Genomic DNA, 7,173 nt, shown 5'->3' on the forward strand with positions numbered 1-7,173 from the left:
CTTTCCTTTCCTAGCTCAGCCTTGTGTTTCCTGCCTGGTTCACATCTTAAGACTTTTCTACTCCTTGTATTATGGACTTCCTTTAATTCACAAAGCTTAACTTCATTCTCCATAAATGTGTGCATTGCCCCCTTGTGTCTCCTTGAGTGAAACTCCCCACTAACCTCTGTTTTGGGCTTTCTCCCCACTCCTGTGAGGCTCTGCTGCCCTCTATGGGGCCTTGTTCATCACACACTTCTCAGGGCCCAGTTGGATCTGCACTTGGCAACACAGTCCTAGTGTAGGAGTGTCATGACAGTGTGCCAAGCCTCAGCGCTCCTTTGCCTGCTCCCACAGTCCCCAGTATAAAACGTGTGGCTATATAATGCAGTTGATTTAGGAACATTAAACTTGGGCATAAGCAAGCAATCAAGTCTATCAAGAACTGAAACCCATCACAACAGGAGGCTAGAAGAGGCTATCACAGGGTCTTAGTGCTTTTGGTACCAATGAAATCCTTCACGATGAGTATCACACCCACATCTTGATAGTTTGCACATTATATCAAGGTTTACACTATAGAATCCAGTAGCCAACTAATAAGAATGTTCTATTTGATGAATGAACATTGATTTACGTCTTTGCCTGGGCCTTTGGGAGACAAACTTCCTCAAAGAGATGGGGCCTGAAATTGCTTTTTGCTAAACCCTCAACCAACATCTAGTTTCCATACCCAATGATTACTCTTAACTCTATCTAACCTGACTCATCTTCAGCTGGAACTATTGACTACTCATTCATCTTTGAAACACTTTTTTTCCTGTCATGCTATCGCTTGTATCTGGGTCTCAGTTCTTGGACTTACTTTATTTAGTCTCTGGGCTCTGTCCTTGGTTCTTCCAAATCACGCTTCCAAACAAACCCCAAACTCTCCTAATTATTGGTCCAGTTTTCTAGCAGGTTCCTGGACTTGTTCACTTAGATGTCTCTTAGAAATTTTAAATGTAATAGTTCCAAAAACACATATTTCTTCAAACCTATTCTCTTTTACCTTACCCGCCCCCAATCCAAATTATTTCTAATTTAGTCCTATTGTTATCAAATGCAGTTGGCTCCCCCTCCCCACCCTTTTATTTTATTCTCCAGCCTGAACATTTCCTTTGAGCTCATAGGACATGATATAAACGTGTCCAAACTTCGTTATCGATTTTACCCTTCAAAGCTCTTCCCCTCGAGGTTGAATTACACAGGTCCAAATCCTCCATTCACAAAGGTAAAGTCTAGCACTCATCTTTAAGTATTCTCTTTTCTTTATATGCAACATTCAATCTATTATTAAGTTTCATCATTATACATTGTAGTTGAAACCATCGTGATTTCTCACCTATCCTGTTGCAATGGACATCTAATTTCCCTCTTCTCTTCTAGTCACTCTAAATTTTATTCTATCTACAGAAACCAGAAAGATTTCTTAAACATATTAATCTTACGATGTAATTCCTCTTCTCAAAACTTCTGAAGCTTCCTATCACATTCAGGACAATATATAAAATCTATACCTCAGCTAGTCTGATCCCAAAATACCAGTCCACATTTTTCTCTTGCCATTCTCTCCTTGTCTCATTTTACTTTAATCACAATGGAGTTTTTGCTAGTCCCCTAAAATGAAAATCTGTTTCCTGCCTTAAGATCTTTTTGGTTGTTGCTTTCTTTGCTTGGGACATGTACCTCCACCTCCCAGAACTCTGTGTGTCTTATTTTCTTGCTTCATTCTTCTTTCTCTTCAATTTATTCAGAAGGCTGTTCATGACATTATATCTAAACATATCTAAAATTAGTCCCAAATCAATTTCACTTAATACCTCATCTTGCTTCTCTTTTCTTTATGGCAATCAATACTATGTATTTGTGTATGTTTTATTGGCATTCTCTCTGACTATAGTTGAAGTTCTTTCAGGGTTGAGATTTTAGGTTGTTCATCATTTTACCCTCAAAGCATAGAACAGTTGCTGGCACACAGCATATTCTTAATGAATAGTTACTGAATGTGCTAATGAATAAAGTCAAGATATTAAATTATAGCTAAAGTTCCCCAGAATTGTCCTCTGTTACAATGACTTTTGCTTTGCTTTATGTTTAATACATATATACATTAAAATTTTTGTTGCAGTTGGCTTGGAATTTGGCTAAATGGAGTTTTCTCCCTTTTAGGAAGATGTGTTTTTTATATATATACACACACATATATACACATATATATGTACATATATACATATATATATAGATATTTATATCACACATATATATGTGTGTGTATATATATAAAAAACACATCTTCCTAAAAGGAAGAAAATTTATATATATGTATATATATGTGTCTATATATGTGTGTATATATGTGTCTATATATGTGTGTATATATATGTGCATGTGTATATACATATACATATATATATATATATATATATGATCATAGCCATTTCAGTGAATGGTAAAGTCTTAATATGGACCCTATGTGTTTAAACTTCTGTAGACTAGATAGTGAAGAAAGACTTTATACGTGGTGTAAGCTTGATGCGTGGGGATAAGTTTCATGCTAATGAAATTCATGTAAATGAATTTATGTAAATTCAATGAATTTATTCTGTAGAAACAGCAATGTACAAGAACAATTTGAGTGGTGAGGCAGCTTGGTTTATGCAGAAGATTAATGCTGAGGAGAACCATAAGGTTATATTGAAAAGGTAAGAAGAGCAAGCTGAAGATACTATGAAGAATTGCCAGTAGTGTACTTTTCAACAAAAATGGGGAGGTATTGAATATTTATTAGTTGGTCAGATGTATTGGTTTCTCATTCTTCTATTAATTCAAATGTATAGACATATGATATTCAATTGTATGGCAATTGTGGAAATTAAAATGAGGATACAAAATCAATACATTAAAAAAGTTTTATCTAACTTCTGATTAAAAATGGGTAAACTGAGGAACAGGAAACATTAAACATGATTACATTTTCAGAGTGGGAAGTAGAAAAATTTGTTGCATTTAATAGAAACCTGAGAAGAAAGAAACTATTACAAATAGATTTATTTGATATAAAAAAGTGAGTTTTGGATGTGTTGAGGTTGAGGTGATCCCAGGTATGAAAGTGGAGCTATCTAGTTATCATTTGTAGACTCACAACCAGAGCTCAAGGAAGACTAATACTTGAGAATTGAAAGTGTAATGATGGGATGGTTGAGTTCTCCAAAGAAGAGAACAAAAGTAGACAGAACTCAAGGACCACAGATTGACCTTAGGGAATACCCTCAGTTAGGAGATGGGAGACTGCCTCAAGTAGCCCCAAACCGTATCTTTGTGCCTGCTGTTATCTCTTGCTGGAATGCCTTCCCTATATAAGCAACTCAAACACTCCCATTATTCTAGTACTCAAGGCTATTTCCTCTATGAGTTCCTTTAATAGATCACTTGAGAGTTGAAATTCTATACCTGATTCCCTCTTTTCAGACCAACAGCAAATATTTTTCAGTTAAAGAATAATGGAGGCTATAATAAGGCATAGTGTGAAGAGCACAAGGAGTAGGCTGGCAGTCATGGGTTCACATCAGCTCAATAACAAGCTGAGCATACAGGTTTAAAAAATTATTTCACCTCTCTGAGCCTCAACTTTCACAAGTATAAAAATTAGTATACTTTTTATTTTGCAAGGCTATTGTACAATGAAATAAGATATAATATGTAATAGCATACAGTACTTTGAAGGAATTTGATAAATATGTTTTATTTTTTAACCAGCCACCAGATATATCCCTATGCCTACCAACTAATGGAAATATTAGAACTACAAAATGCCTTGCTGAGGATGGGAAGGGGAAGGAGTTGGGACATAGGAGATAAGACCAAAAAAGTGTGTCTAAATGACTGAGAAAAGGTAGAAAACTTATTGTAGTCAAAGGGCTAGAGAAAAGGATATTCCTATCTTTCTCTTGTTTATTTCTTTCATCTTTACCAAAGGAATGCTGCTTGGGAGAAGAGAGCTGTTAACTCACAGAATTATACTTGAGGCATACTTTTCTCTGATATAAAATGTTATGTTCTGAAGGAAATATGATTTGCATGCACCAGATATGGTGCATCAAGACCACTTCTAAGCAGGACTAATGTAAATAAAAGGACGATTTCTTGAGGCAGAATTTTGAAAATAAAACTGCTTAGTTTACCTCACCATTCAGAAAATTTATAGCAATAAATCAAAAACATTTCAATCAAATTTAAGTAGTAACAAATGAGGCCACTAACATCACATGCAAATTAAAAAAAATCTGCTGTAATCACAGCACTCAAAAATATCAATTCATTATACAAAGGGAGTGTTTTAGATGCAATTCATCAAAATTATCCAGACATAGTCTTTAATAGCTCCACAAATATACTTCAATTATTACAGAGCCAAACCATTTAATTAATCACTACAAAGCATTTCTTCCTGCAAAATAAAACACTAAAATATATCATTCATAACATTACAACCTGCCGGATATAAATTTTTCTTAGCATTTACCTTCTACATCTCCAGTGAGAGACATTAATATATTTTAAAAGTATATTACTAGGCACTAGTGGACCACTTGGAAAGTTGACTTATTCTCTTGGAAAATGAACTACTATTGAGTGTTGATTCACATTAAGGGAGGAGCTAAGCCTTCATCAGAGACTAGAGAAGTGAATCTTTGCTGGTCACCCACCACATATTTATCAGATAACTTGCTAAAAACAAGCACCAAATTAGTTACTGAGGATGGAGAGAAAGAAAGCAATGTCTACAAGAAATTTACAGTCAAGCACAGGGGAAAAACATACAAATCAATGGTACAATACAACCTGATGAGTTTTATAGGAGATCCAGAGAATCTAATGGAAATACAGTTGATAGTAAATACAGTTGATAGTAAATACAGTTGATAGTAAAACATTCGGATTAGGAATTGGAGAGTAAGAAGGCATTTTCTAGGTAATAGAAAGGGAGATAAATTCAGGCATTAGTAGAGGCAGCAAGAATACCAAAGAAATGGCCAAGGGGGTCTGGCACAGTTGCTCATGCCTGTAACCCCAGCAATTTGGGAGACCAAGGAGGGTGGATTTCTTGAGCTCATGGGTTCAAAACCAAGTTAACATGGTAATTCTTGGTCTCTACAAAAAATACAAAAATTAGCCAGGTGTGGTGGCATGCACCTGTGGTTCCAGTTATTTGGGAGGATCACGTTAGCCCAGGTGATGGATGTTGTTTATGCCACTGCACTCCAGCCTGGGTGACAGAGCCATACCCTGTCTCAAAGAAAAAAAAAAAAAAAACCTCAAAAACCAAACAACAACAAAAGAAATGTCCAAGGATTGTTGTAATTGGGAACTATTTGCAGTTTGGCACTGTGTTATAGTATGTGTTTGGAAGTTGCTTGGAGGCACACTGGTGGTGGGGTTCTAGGGGCTTGATATAGCAGACTGGTGGATGGATCCAAGGTTGGGAAGGCCAAGTCATCAAGGGTCAGGTCATTACGGCTTTGTGAGCCATTTGAAAGAGTTCTAGATTTTTATATTATAAGGCACGTACACCCCTTGAAATCAATTTGAGTATTGAATAGTGTGATTACATTTTCACTTTAGGAAGATTACTCTGGTAGCTGCTGGGACAGGGTGGTAGATCAATAAAAGAGATTTAGAACATTATGTCAACAGTTCAGACAATAGGTTATGAAGACCTGATCCATGAAGATATCAGTAAAAATGCAAAAGATAAGGTAAAATTAGTAGGAGAAGTGACTGATTGGATGTGAAGGGTCAGAGCAAGTAAAATGTTAAGGATGACATAGGTTTGGGCAATTAGTTGAAATTACAGCTTTTATCCAGAGAGGAAACAGAAGAAGAAGAAGAAACTTCAATCAAGGTCTGGAGAAGTGATGATAAAATAATTACTTAATTTCTTGGTCAACATAATATTTTCTTCTGATGACCTGATTTAAACATTAAAATTATCCAGATTGTCAAGTATGCTTAATTCTAAAAATTGACTTAAGTATTTCTACTAGGTAGATACTTGAGAAATAGCTGATGAAATTCAACTGTACCTGACTACTTTCTAAAATATATGTTCCACAACAACTTTAGAAATAGTCTTCATTTGAAGAAAGGAAATAAAAATAAAACTGGTCAAATGAAACCATGTACTTCATCTGGATCTGTCTTTAAGACACACATATCCAACTCCTTGTACCAATTTAGTTCAAGTCAGCCCTGCTTGCATTATGCAGATATTTCAGCTAAGAAACTTAAATGTGCTTCTTGTGTACATTTGCTTTCATGACCAAACCAAATTGTCTTTAGACATTGACTGGATTATAATACAGAGGAGTATTTCAGACAGTGGCTTTAAGTCTTCCAGAAAGAGAAGCTGATAAAGGAGTGGGGAAATAACAAAAGAAAACAGGGAAATGGACAGTCATTTATTCAGTTTATCAAGAGGGTTAAATAGGAAGATTCCTAACTGAAATCAAGTTGTAATGATGATAATTTCCCAAATGTCTTTCTCAATACTGACCTTTCATTGATTCCTACAAATTATTTACCAATCTTTCAAATACAATCTTAGTGCTTATAATTTCTGGTAGCTAAGCTAATGGACTGTAGAGACAAACTGCTTATATTTGAATTTAAAGTTCACTCTTTTCTAGATATTTGTCCTTGGGCAATTTATTTAACCTCACATGTCTCAATTTCCTTATTTATAAAATGGGGATACTAATGTTACCTGTCTCATGGGGTTGTTTTAATGGTTCAGTGAATATCTATGTGGTACTGACAGTAGTACCTGCTACTGTCAGTCTCAATTTCACATGTCTCAAATTCCTTATTTATAAAATGGGAATAGTAATGTTACCTGTCTCATGGGGTTGTTTTAATGGTTCAATGAATGTCCATGTGGTACTGACAGTAGTACCTGCTACATCATAAATGCTCATTGAAAGTTAGTCATCATTAGCCCCTATTATCCCCTTTCCACATCCTACATTCCACTTTCCCTTCTGTGGGTTCTGCCTATTTAGACTTTAGCTGGAGTGTCCAAGAACTTGACTTTAAATCCTGTAGTAGTTGCAAAAACAGCCTGACTTCATTCTCGGTCTCTTTTTTCATCTACCT

At 35.5% G+C, this 7,173-nt stretch overlaps 1 protein-coding gene across 10 annotated transcripts in view; it reads right to left on the reverse strand.

Annotated features, from left to right (window-relative positions):
* Positions 1 to 7,173, reverse strand: part of LOC105468894 (glutamate metabotropic receptor 5) — a 580,105-nt gene that overhangs the window by 40,173 nt on the left and 532,759 nt on the right. The gene's annotated exons all lie outside the window — the stretch shown is intronic.

The sequence above is a fragment of the Macaca nemestrina genome, chromosome 12 (genome assembly GCF_043159975.1).
Source record: "Macaca nemestrina isolate mMacNem1 chromosome 12, mMacNem.hap1, whole genome shotgun sequence".
Classification (NCBI taxonomy): Eukaryota; Metazoa; Chordata; class Mammalia; order Primates; family Cercopithecidae; genus Macaca; species Macaca nemestrina.